Here is a 13,806-nt window from a genome sequence, read left to right as displayed (position 1 = left end):
TATACTACTGATCCTCAGACCTCCTTTTATAGGCAAAGGGGTTACCACAGTGGCTCAGTGGGTGAACGGGCAAAAACAGCGCCGACCGACAGTTACAGTGTTACTGCCTTGTCAGAGTTACGATGACAACCAAAAATGCTTCGGCAGTCTTCCCTAACCTCATCATGGGGCGTTGGACATGTACGCACACGTGGCAACTTCGGGGAGTTGCGCTGGCGTGTGGGCGGACGTGTGGTGCATGCATCGTCGCTGGTGTGCTCGTCGGTGGAGGCGTTCGCAGGTCGCGATGGCGCCCTCGGCCCGCGCCTCTCCTCGGGCTCCTATCTTCCTTCCCGGCAGGGTTACCTTGCCGGGGCTCTTCCTGTTCCTCTCGGCAGGGAGGTGATGGCCTGCCGAGGCCTTGTCTATCTTCCCGGCAAGTGTGGCTTGCCGGGGCTCAGTCCTTCTTCCTCGGCGGGAAGGTCTTGCCGTGGCATTGTTTATCTCCCCGGCAGGGGACTCCTGCCGGGGTCTCTTCGTCCTTCCCAACAAGAGAGTGCATGCCGGGGCTTGCAATCTGCACTTGGTGGTTTCTGAGTCTTGCTTTCTCCCTAAGCCCCAGGGACGCGCCTTGCCGCCTCGGAGGGGCTGCCGGTGTCCGCGCACAAGTCTAGGGCACTGGAGACTCCAGTCTTTAGTGCACCGACAGGAGCCCCCGGGCTTGGGCCACACACGCATGCGAGCCGTTCTTGGGCTAGGCCCAAAGGAGTGCGGAGACTCGTGGGCGCCGGGCTTATCGGAATCGAGCCGTTACAGGCTTTCTTTCCCCACGTCGCGCATTGAATGCATGAAGTGGGAGGGCACGCGGCGTGCACGTGATGGCCTCTTTATTCCCTGAAAATGCCTCTGCCACGCGTCGGACATGCGCAGGGGCGGTTGGGCAAGTGCCAATCGTGGCCTCAAAAGCTGAGGGCGTGAATGTGCCCTCCCCTGCATGCATTGGTGCAGCAAGGCGGTTCCTTGTTCCGCTCGTGACTTGAGGGCGATTGGGCGAGAGCGACGGCGGCTTCTGGAGCGATTAGGGCGGGCCACCGAAGCCTTCAGCGCCTATAAATTAGGGTGTTTGCGTGGAGGTTTGCGTGGGTGTTTGCGTGGAGGTTTGCCCTATAAATTAGGGTGTTTGCGTGGAGGTTTTACCCACCCATCTGACTCCCGAAGCCTTCAGCGCCTATCGCCTTGCCTTCTCTTGTTTGTTTCAGCTTTCCTGGTGGCACCCGCCCGTAACCAGGGTTAGGGGACGGGGCCAGCCTCCGTCGGCCACCACGGCGGCAAGGGGATCCAATTCGGATCATGCCACAGCTTCAGGGGCCGCAGCCAGCGGTAGCCCCGTCGACCGTGGCGGGAGAGGCTCGAGGGACCAAGGACGCCGGGGTCATGGCCGAGGGAGCTGGAGTGCTGCTCCAGCGTCTCCGCCTTCCACGAGGCTCGTTCCGGTGGGAACTCACGTCGAAAGGACCCCGTTGGAGTTCCTTGTCCAATTGCGAGGACGCATCAGGACCCGTCTACAGCTGCCCAGCGCCATTGCCAAAGCGATGGAGGAAGAGAAGCCCCCGATGCTATGGCTATGGGTACACGGCTGTGGCAATGGTGCCATACCGGTGGCCTTAGAGCATGCGGGGCCTCTGCTCATGTTCCTTGGCCGTGGGTGGAAGAGCTTCGCTCGTGCCCACAATCTCTAGGATGGGCACGTTCTCCGCTTCAAGATGACGGCAGACAAACTGCTCTCCGTCAAGCTATATGGGAGCTCAGGTGCGCGTCTCGGCAGCTGCGAAGAGAGCTCGAGCGGGACTGATAGCCTCTCCTCGTCTGGGGGCGACAAGGAAAGGTCGGACGACAGCGACAACATGAGTGGGTCAGATCCTTGGCAGGTTAAGCCTGGGTATGAGGATCTGACGTCGGACTAACCGCCGGCCGCACCATCACGGTCAGCCCGCGGCCCACCTCGTCGTGAGCCGAGACCCGTGTGCCGGAAGAACCCACGTTGCCTCGTCTTCTCGGCAGCTTCAGTAGCTCGGCTCCGCCTTCCCTCTTGGCCCCATTCTCCTCTGCGCAATGCTAGTCCAGGAGGAACCACCCTCGGTTGCGCAGCGGAGGTCTCGCCGTTTTTTGTCTTCTTGAACTTCACTCCCTTCGCATAGGTCGCTCCTCGTTAAAATACAAGGTCTTTAGGTTAGGACAACAATGCTTTGTAAGCGATATCAAATGTATATAGACAAATGAATGAATAGTTGCACCTTTATTCGACTCTCATTTTATATGATTATTTGTTTGCACTTTTTGGATGCTTGCCGTCTTGACTTATCCTGCCACGAGCCCTTAGATGAGCGGATCCTCATAAAACTCAACACAGGAGATTGTCACCGGCACGGCTCCCTGCCGCACTCATTGCACTCGAGGCAAAATAAGGTGCTACGTAGCCGCCTGAAACGTTGAGCGAGTTTGAAACAAGATAAGGGCGTTCTGTGGCCCCTCAAGTCGTTGAACAGGCTCAAAACGGAGTCGGAGTGCACTGATCCTAGCAAGGTCCATCTGCGCCCGCGGTTCTCACACAAAAGTAGATGCTTCAAAAGGATACAACTAATCTACCAAGAGTATGATAAGAAGTTTCCCTCTATACTTATCTCGCTCGTCGCGGCATTCCTAGTCGTAGAGTCTGAAGGTGCTGCCGGGGAGGAATATCCGTACCCTGGCAAGCTGATGTCGCCTCCAACGGCCTCCTTTCCGATGAGGTTTTCGCCGGTGGACTTTGGCCACTCTGAAGGAAAGAGGCATGCTGGGGCGTAACACTTTCTCATATCTTTCGCAAGAGTTTTTTTGGCGGAGCCCCCGAGCGCATCTTTCAGGCGTCACAACGCTCCAAGGAGAAATTGGAGCCAAAGGTCGCGCGAAGGGGTGGTTCGGGGCCTCGTACACGTTCTCGACGACCATGTAGCACTCCGGAGAAGTGCGTCGGTTGGAGTAAGCGTCGGAGGCCTGGCCGAAGCCCCCTGCCACGCCCTCAACAGCAGCGCGGCGTTCCAAGGAGATGTGTCAGCCGGGCGATGCGGAGCTCGGGGCTTCCGCTCCTTCCATCCGCGCTCGCATAGCACCTATGGAGGCGCTAAGAGTTCTTGCGCGGCTGAGCACCACTGCTTCCTCCCACTCTGGGAGGATGCAGCGGCGAACTGAGATCCGTGGAGCCGACGAGCGGCTCGTCGGATCGGGGTGGCGCTGACGCCGGCCTGCTTCCGGCGATCCCCCTACCTGGCGTGCCAAACATGTCGGTGAAGGATCGACACCTATGGGGGCCCCAACGGTCTGCTTTTTATTGGTTTGGCGGGGATAGGGGTCGCAGCAAGAGCAGAACCAACAGTCAGCGCCCGACAAGATCTTTTTACCCATGTTCGAGCCACGTTATGCGTAAAACCCTACTCCTGCATGAATTTAGTTATTCGTTTTGGGTTACTGTAGCTCTGTCCCTTTTTACAGCCTTTCGGATTACCAAAAAGCCAAAAGCCTCTACTATTGAGCCTCGAGTCTCCTTTTATAGGCGAAGGAGTCACCACAGTGGCTCAGTGGGTGAACGGTGGGTTCACGGGTGAAACAATGTCGACCGACAGTTATAGTGTTACTGCCTTGTGAGAGGTGCACTAAATGCTTCGACAGACTTCCCTGACCTCGTCACGGGGGGGTTGGACACGTACCCACACTTGGTAACTCTGGGGAGTTGCGCTCGCGTGTGGGCGGACCTGTGGCGCATGCATCGCGAGTGGCGTGCTCGTCGGTGGAGGCGTTCGCAGGTCTCGAAGGTGCCCTGGGCTCGCGCCTCTCCTTGGGCCTCTCTTTTCCTTCCCGACAGGGTTACCTTGCCGGGGCTCTTCCTATTGCTCTCGGCGGGGAGGTGATGGCCTACCAAGGCCTTGTCTATCTTCCCAGCAAGGGTGGCTTGCCGAGGCTCAGTCCTTCTTCCTCGGCGGGAGGGTCTCGCCGTGGCATTTTTTATCTCCCTGGCATGGGACTCCTACCGGGGTCTCTTCTTCCTTTCTAGCAAGCGAGTGCTTTCCGGGGCTTGCAAGCTACAGTTGGTGGTTTTTGAGTCTTGCTTTCGCCCTAAGCCCAGCGACGCGCCTTGCCGCCGCGGAGGGGCTGCCGGTGTCTGCGCACAAGTCTGGGGCACTCTAGACTCCAGTCTTTAGTGCACCGAGAGGTCACGAAATTGCTTCTCTATTCCCTCATCTATACAACCCTTCGGGCACCATTTAGACTTGGGTTTTGTTTACATTCCAAGTTCTCCATAGGTGCAACTTCGCGTTCTTCATTTGTGTTCTACGACCACACAAAGGCGTCACAGAACCCCACCTTCATCAATAAAGTTTTCCTCATATATTCGCAATATCTTGATTTCATCTCAGTTTTTTGCTTGTTGTTTGTTTGCGTGCAGGAAAAGACCTTCGTGGTCAGGTTGATCGTGCCCCGGCGTGGTCAATAACCTATCGGAGTTGGTTTAGCGATTGCTAAGGCTGGATGTCCTCACACGTTCGTAATCGGATCGTCAAAGTTGACTCTACCAAAACGAAACCACCTTCTCATCGAAAAACAGTGACAATTTGGACTCTATCAAGTGGTATTAGATTTCCAAGTTGCTTGGTAAGATTTTACCAGTTTTTCGTAGTTAGATCGCATCTGTTCTTCATACCTATCGTCCATGAAAAAGCCATAAAAAATTAGGGTTAGATCATCATATCCGAACCAATCTGAGCCTTTCTGATGAGGACATCAACACCATTGTTACATCCACAACCCTAGCTACTATACATACTAGACCAGTTACTAGAGCTCGTGCACGCCAATTGAATTAACAGGTACTTCCGTTTCTTGGGAATACTTCGATGGTTCATGGACATATGATGTTGCCTAAGTTAGATAGTCTTGTTGTGCTCATGAATGAAGGACCTAGCATGGACAAGAAGGATATTCGTTGGAGCGGGATCAAGCATGGAGAAGAAGGTGCACACATGGGAGAGAACAATGGAGCTTGCAGTGGTGATTTTGACACTTTAATGCCACCATAAGGAGAACACGAAAGCTTTGGACGAAATATTCAAGACGCCACTTTACAAATTTCGTTCATGGGCTATTATAGGTGTTGCGCCACCTTATTTTTGGGCCGGGCCCATGTAATTTCGAAATATCATATCATAGGCTATTTTTAGAGTCCGTATGTGTGGGGACACCGAGTTTAGGGCTGTTTTCGGACCCCTCCTCCAAGGGTCACGAAATTGCCTCTCTATTCCCTCATATATACAATCCATATGGCACCGTTTACACTTGGGTTTTGTTTAGATTACAAGTTCGCCATAGATGCGACTTCGCGTTCTTCGTTTGTGTTCTACGACCAGACAAAGGAGTCACAGAACCCAACCTTCATCAATAAAGCTTTCCTCTTATATTCGCAATATCTTGAGTGCATTTTAATTTCTTGCTTGTTCTTCGTTTGCGTGCAGGAAACAAACCTTCGTGGTCAGGTTGATCGTGCCACTAGTGGGGACGGGGCCTTTAGCCCCGACCCGTAAGGGGCTTTAGTCCCGGTTCACCAACCGGGACTAAAGGGGCGGGACTAAAGGTCTAACCTTTCGTCCCGGCCCTCTTACAAGCCGGGACTAAATGTGCTCCACGTGGGCGCCTCGTAGCGCCCCAGGGGCAGGACCTTTAGTCCCGGTTCGTTACACGGGCCGGGGCTAAAGATTTTTAGATTTTGCTTATTTTCGGGTTTTTTTAATGACATTATTTTTGGGTTTTAGGGTTTTAGGGTTTAGGTGTTCGGGAGATTAACGTGATGCCTCGTTTGGTGTTCGGGAATTAGTTTTCATATAATTTAAATAGAAATAATTATGCATGTATATATAAGGTTAACTTATCTTACAAGCGAGCATATATATACAATTATATGGAGATCTGAATTATCGGGACTAGATCCCGTCTATTTGATTACATGGACGAACATTAGTAATGGCCCCTAGCTACACTAAATCGTCCTTTGTCATCTATAGCTTCCGTCCTCAGAAAGGTCGCAAGCTCCTTTGCAACAGCAATCGCGCGTTGCTCTGGTAGGACCTTCGTCCTCATGGCCGTGTACTATATAAGAAGAGGATATGAATATGAATATCAATCGTGATAACAAAGAATGACGGGTAAAAATAGAGGTGTGAATGTTCATTGCTTACGTCGAATCTGTGATCCTTGTGCTCAGAGGTAAACGTGCGAATGGTCTCGCAAACATAGTATCCGCATAGATGCGTTCCCCGTGGCTGCTGGTCGCACTTTACGAGAATATAATATATATAATCAAAATAATAATCTAGCATCATAAATGTATTGAAAATAGAAGTATATCATACTACTACTTACCTGAGCCGCTCTAAAGGTCAACTTCTCATGCTCGATACCGGGAGTCACACACTTGAACCGCTTCCAAACCCTGCCCGACAAGGATAATGATTTGCTAAGTTTTTCATTAATTGATATATCAGAAAATCATCGAAATAGACCGATAGAGCGCAAGAATGATTGAAATTACCCTTGGAGCATGTCCTGCAGGCTTTGGAACTGTTCCAAGTGTCTCGATAATGGGTCGAAGGCATCAACTCTTCCCTTATCAATTTGAATGTCCAACAGAATCCAATGAAAGCTGCACATGTATATATATATATATGTGTCAGTAACTTATCAATTACACTTATAAGTGAATGGACACAACAGAGTAAAGACCCTCACCTGAAGTTGTATGGAAACAGTATGTGGTCACAGAAATTTTGATCTGTTAGAAACCTTAGAAGGTTTTCCTCCGTCTCCTTGGGATAATTAGTTAGCATCTCTATATGTATTTTATCTGGGTCAATAAACCTAATATTTAGGATGCCCTTACTTTTACAATCCAGAATCTTCATTCTGCATAATAGAGTACAAGTTATATATAGACAATGAATTGAAATAACTAAACAAGTTATATGTAGACAACGAATTGACAAACTTACAGACAATAGAAACTCATAAGCGATTTGTCGAGGGCGTCGCCATTGTACATCTGGAAGAGTTCATCAAAGTCGATATGGATTTGTTCGGGGCGTCCGTAGTACTCATGTGGGACACTCAGCACGATCATCGTTCTCCCATTCTTTGATTCACTTAAGTACCATTGATGCAAGTAACGCATATTTGTTGGCAGATCATCTTTGCTGACCAAAGGCTCACCCATCACAAACTGTGGCTTAGGGGCTACCATAGCCTTGGGTATCTTGTCGTCTTGGGAAGACAGCAATTCTTCAACCGAGACACCACATGCAGCCGCCAACTCCTTTGCTCTTTCTAAAGCTAGCCCCTACAACGGAGGGGGAACATTCTCGGTTAACACCTTGAGGGGTGGGATCGACTGTTTGGCTTGTTGTCCAAGCTGAGGAACGTCTGATTTTTTCTTGCTTGTAGTTGAACTTGATTTATTCCCACTTGCACTTGCACGTGATCTGCTCTTTTTCACTTCCTTCTGCAATGTGCGTGTATAGTCATCAGGCTTATGGTGTAAGTCATAAGGTCTGATAGGAAGATTAGCATGACGTACCTTTGGGAGGGGCTACCGTTTGCGCTTTGGGGTGCTCTGGGGCTTAGGCATCGTCGGCGGAGCGTTCTTGGTGGCACGCTCCCGCTTAGTATCCGGGGCGGGCGGCGTCGGAGACGGACGACCCAAGTCCGGCGGCGGTGATCGAGATGGACTCGTGTTGTGCTGGCCGACGTCATGTGGAGGGCTTGCACGTGATCTGCTCTTTTTCACTTCCTTCTGCAATGTGCGTGTATAGTCATCAGGCTTATGGTGTAAGTCATACTGTGATGGATGGGTCGTGAAGTATTTTGCAAATGCTATTTGCTTCTATGTGTATTCTGGGCGGGGCTCGGGTTCCTTCTTTTTCATCTGCGCATCATGATGTTCCTTTGCTATCCTGGTGTTTTCCTCGGGGGTACGATCATAAGGTCCGATAGGAAGATTAGCATGACGTACCATTGGGAGGGGTGACCGTTTGCGCTTTGGGGTGCTCTGTGGCTTAGGAATCGTCGGCGGAGCGTTCTTGGTGGCACGCTCCCGCTTTGTATCCGTGGCAGGCTCAGGTTTTGTATCCGGAGCGGGCGGCGGCGGAGCGTTCTTGGTGGCACGCTCGTGCGTTTTATCCGTGGCAGGCTCAGGCTTTGTATCCGGAGCGGGCGGCGGCGGAGCGTTCTTGGTGGCACGCTCCTGCTTTGTATCCGTGGCAGGCTCAGGCTTTGTATCCGGAGCGGGCGGCGGCGGAGCGTTCTTGGTGGCACGCTCCCGCTTTGTATCCGTGGCAGGCTCAGGCTTTGTATCCGGAGCGGGCGGCGGCGGAGCGTTCTTGGTGGCACGGTCCCTCTTTGTATCCGTGGCAGGCTTAGGCTTTGTATCCGGAGCGGGCGGCGGCGGAGCGTTCTTGGTGGCACGCTCCCGCTTTGTATCCGTGGCAGGCTCAGGCTTTGTATCTGGAGCGGGCGGCGGCGGAGACGGACGGCCCAAGTCCGGCGGCGGTGATCGAGATGGACTTGTGTTGTGCTCGCCGACGTCATGTGGAGGGCTTGGAGGTAATGGAGGTTTAGGTGACCTGCGACGACTCGGAGGCGGTGTTGTCCTTGGGGCTGAGCCTGGAAGCTTGATGTAGTTCTTGTCCCATAGGATGACTCCACCTAGTACTTCACCGAGTGTTCTCTCATCTTCGGGTCGAGCTATGTTGAGCTCCATATCACTAAACCCCATCATGATTTCATCCACCCCGACTTTAGCAAAGCCAGCTGGAATCTCACGGCCATGCCAGCGTGCATCAGGGCCAGAAGGTAAAGCGTGTCCGACGGCCACCTTCATGGATATGTTCTTGAATTTCTGATGGAGTTCACATGATGTGGACTCCTTGATTCCACCCGCGGGGTAGCCGGGACCGCCCTCTATCATTCTTCGTTCATCGTCGGGCGGGGCCTCAGATTCAGCCACGCAGCTTTTCCGCTTAGATGGGGTGTCGGTAATATCAAGTGCAGGATCTTCCTGGCGGGGTACTCCTCTAAGCTCATCATTCTGCTTCTGTTGCTCATTAATCCTGGCAAGCAACTGGTTGAACTTGTCATTCTCCTCATCCTGCTGCCGCTTCTTTGCTCTCTCTCGGCTTCTGTAAGTGTCTTGGTCTCTCGCAAACCCAAGGCACCACGGGTAAGATGGACCGAAGCCTCGCGTTCGTCCTCCATGTTCTTCATTGCCGAGGACCACTGTGAGCAAATCTTTATCTCTATCTGCAGTGAACTTTCATTGTCCCTCCTTAATTTCTTTCACTATCCTTTTCCAATTCTCCCTGGGTATCCTAAGATTGTCATAGCAGATGAGGTCCCCTGTTGTTTCGTCGTACGACCCACCATGCGCAAGGAACCAATTTCTTGCTCTCAATTCCCACTCATCACGGAGTGGTTCAGGTATGATGCCTTTATCTATCAGATCTTGCTCTTTCTATTCCCACTTTGGGATGGCAGTCTCATAGCCCCCTGGCCCCAGCTTGTGGTGATATTTCTTCTTGTCGGCATTTATCTTGTTCTTTTCTGATAATGCCTGGGCATCTTCTGACTCCTTGTACTCTTGAAATTCCTTCCACTGATTCGCCTGCTTGGCTAGATACCCCTCGAATACTGGCACTTTCTTGGTCTTCAGATAGTTTTTCCATAGCTTCTTCTTCCAGCTACAGAACAGTTCGGCCATCTTCTTTAGAGTCCACTGCTTGACTTTGGCCCTCAGTTTGTCTGCGGCGTCTTCATTCTCACATTCTGGCAGGTTGAAATGTGACATGAGATCATTCCAAAGATTATGTTTGTACCTTTCGGCGACATAGTCACTATCGGCTGCCCCTTTGCGCTTGTTCCACTCCCGAACGCTGATCGGGACGTGATCCCTAACGAGAACTCCGCATTGCTTCTTGAATGTGTCAGCAGCATTCTTAGGAAGCTTGGGTTCGCCCGTAGGCATTATCACCTCAAAGGTGTAAAGCGTCCGTGCATCCAACTTTCTAGTAGGGCCTCGTTTCGTAGATTTGCTCGATGTGGAGGCCTAAGAGGGAGAAACATTCGTCAAATGAATGTATATGTATACAATATAGAGCTATCTCCAATATTTTTCACATATTACAAGTGATTGTCGAACTTCATATGTATACCTCGCCGGACTTTATTATTTCTTCACCGGCTTCTCCACCAGCTTCTCCATCAGTGGAGCTATCACCTTCTCCGTCATTGGACCTATCTCCTGCCCCATCGGCTTCATCTTCGTGTCGCTCGACCTCCATTCCATATCCGGAGTCGTTTAGATATGACGTCGGAGATTCAGCTGGTTCAACGTCGGGGCCGTCTTTGATTATATCTTCGAGAAGTTCTTCCTCTTCGAGGTTCCTCATATGTGGATCCATAGTTCTGCAAAAAACGGACATTTGATTAACTAATAAACTAACAAACTATATAAGAGGGGTTGGAAACTTCGAAGGCTCGTTTTATATAGGAGGACCTTTAGTCCCGGGTCTTGGCTAGAACATAAACTCTAAAATACCAGCCGGGCGGAGCCTAGTCCCGGACACTTAAGCATATACAATAGCAAAATTAAACTAGTTCTATTAATTTTCTTGCTAAAAATAAACTATTAACACTTAAGCATATACAATAGCAAAATTAAGCAATAATCTAAGAAACACTATTAACACTTAAGCATATACACTATACAATAGCAAAATTAAATGACAAAAAAAAATATTTCTTCTTCTTGTAACCCTAAACTAATTTTTCCTCTTCTTCTATTTCTCCTCTTCTTCTACTTCTTCTTCTACTTCTACTTCTCCTCTTCTTCTACTACTTCTCCTGTCCTCTTCTTCTAATTTTCCTCTTCTTCTCCTCTCCTCCTCTTCTTATTCTCCTTTTTCTTCTTTTCTTCTCCTCCTCTTCTTATTCACCTTTTTCTTCCTTTCTTCTCCTTTTTCTTCCTTTCTTCCCTTTTTCTTCTTTTCTTCTCATTTTTCTTCTTTTCTTCTCCTTTTTCTTCTTTTCTTCTGCTTCCCTTTTTCTTCCTTTCTTCTCCTTTTTCTTCCTTTCTTCTCCTTTTTCTTCCTTTCTTCTCATTTTTCTTCTTTTCTTCTCCTTTTTTTTGCTTTCTTCTCCTTTTTCTTCCTTTCTTCTATTTTTCTTCCTTTCTTCTCCTTTTTCTTCCTTTCTTCTCCTTTTTTTCTTTTCTTCTCCTTTTTCTTCCTTTCTTCTCCTTTTTCTTCTTTTCTTCTCCTTTTTCTTCCGTTCTTCTCCTTTTTCTTCTTTTCTTCTCTTTTTTTCTTCCTTTCTTCTCTTTTTTCTTCCTTTATTCTCCTTTTTCTTCTTTGCTTGTGCTGGCCGAAGTGTTGGGGAGGAGGGGGCGTGGGGCTTACCGGCCGGAGGTGTCGACGGCGTGCGGCGAGGAGGACGGCGGCGCGCGGCGAGGAGGACGGGGCGGCGCGCGACGAGGAGGGCGACACGCGGCGAGGAGGACGTCGGTGCCGAGCAGGACGACGGCGACAGCGAGGAGGACGGCAGGCGGCGGCGAGCAGGACGGCGGGCAGCCTGACGGCGTCGTCGAGTTCGTCGCTTGCCGCGCCGGGCAGGAGAACGAGAGGAAGAAGAAGAGAAATGGACGATTTGGGTTCGAAATTTTCTAACTCCCGCATATACAGGTGGATCTTTAGTCCCGGTTCGTGGCTCGATCCGGGGCTAAAGACCCCTTTAGTCCCGGGTGGAGCCACGACCCGGGACGAAAGGCCCTTTTTCGGGCAGACCAAAAGGCGGGAAGCAGGGGCCTTTAGTCCCGGGTGGAGCCATGCCCGGGGACTAAAGGCCCTTCTTCGGCAGACCAGAAGGCGGGAAGCAGGGGCCTTTAGTCCCGGGGCGTGGCAAGAACCGGGACTAAAGTGTTGCCTATATAAACCCTCGCCCCTGCCCACCATATCCCCTGTTTTTTGGTTGTTGTAGTGTGACCATTCCATGCTCTTGCCACTCTAGTTCATGCACATGATGTGTTCGATGAAATGCCCGAGCCACTCTACTTAAGCTTTCTCCTCTCCAGGCTCGACCTCCAAGCTCGATTTTCCTTAATATTTGTCTAGGTTTGGCCGTGCACCAACTGCGAGCACCACCGCGGTGAGCCTCTAGTTCTTATCTTCTTTTTAAAATCAAAAAAATCTTACTTGTATGATTTAGATACATACTTGTATAAATTACTCCCTTTCATTATTTTTTGTTATTATATAGTGCGATGGTTTTGGTATCCGCCTCTGTCGGCCCTTGTCCTCTCTATGATTCAGATGTGGTATATATTATCTTTTATAACTATTTGTTTTATTTAGTGTTTATGACAATTATGACGACCAATGTGACATATATTTTTTTAATCTAGGAGGTATGTGAACCAGAAATTCCAACCCACATAAAAATTCCTGTCGAGAAGTTAAATTTGGTTGAAAAAGAAAACAAATACTTGAAGAAAAAATTGAAAATAATTGAGGATAAGAATATGGAACTAGAGTTGCATGTCGCCGATGTCATCGATGATCGCAAGATGAAGATCGATGCGATGCGGTTGAAGATGGATGCAATGCGCTTGAAGATGGATGAAATGCGCTTGAAGATTAGGAATATTAGAAAATATGCCATTGATAAAGAGGCTTGGTATCATTATTCTGTTGGGTCAATTGTTACCTTAGTTGCGATTTTGATTGCGTTTGTTGTTGCATTTAAATGTTTTACATAGTTGTATGTTGTTTTATGACAGAACTTTATGTATTTATTTTTTGCAATAATAACATTTGATCACTACTGTTCTTTGGCTTTAATGTCATGATGAACTTGTATTAATTTGGTCATATGTTCTGCAATGGTTTTTTGATATATTTAATTTCATAATAGAGATGAATCGCCAATGATAATATTTAATTTCATAATATGGTTTTTTCAACTCCATACTTTTTGTGTGTTCAACAATTTCTGACTTCATTTGGTATATTTCGTGCATTTACTTATTTTTTTTGAGTTAGTTCACCCTGAAATTGAAAAGCACTACAAATGAACTCTGAAAATGTTGAAATTTGGCATGCTATCATCATTTCACCCACATAGCATGTGTTAAAAAGTTGAGAGGGCTTCGACAAAAACTGGATGCACTTCGTGTACAAAACGAACAATCTCTCTCGAAGTATCAGGGTTTCGAACGAGAACTCATCTCTTACAAAGGGATTTCATTTTTTTGAACTTATTTGAACTCCATACTTTTTGTCTGTGCAAAATGCACCATTCAAAGGCACATCACAAAATTTCAAAGATTTCTGACTTCATTTGGTATATTTCGTGCGTTTACTTTTTTTTTTGAGCTAGTTCACCCTGAAATTGAAAAGCACTACAAATGAACTCTGAAAATGTTGAAAGTTGGCATGCTATCATCATTTCACCCACATAGCATGTGTTAAAAAGATGAGAGGGCTAAGACAAAAACTGGATGCACTTCATGTACAAAACGGACAATCTCTCTCGAAGTATCAGGGTTTCGAACGAGAACTCATCTCTTACAAAGGGATTTCATTTTTTTGAACTTATTTGAACTCCATACTTTTTGTGTGTGCAAAATGCACCATTCAAAGGCACATCACAAAATTTCAACAATTTATGACTTCATTTGGTATATTTCGTGCATTTACTCAT

This window comes from Hordeum vulgare, chromosome 2H (assembly GCF_904849725.1).
Source record: "Hordeum vulgare subsp. vulgare chromosome 2H, MorexV3_pseudomolecules_assembly, whole genome shotgun sequence".
Classification (NCBI taxonomy): domain Eukaryota; kingdom Viridiplantae; phylum Streptophyta; class Magnoliopsida; order Poales; family Poaceae; genus Hordeum; species Hordeum vulgare.
This window is presented reverse-complemented; position numbering follows the sequence as displayed.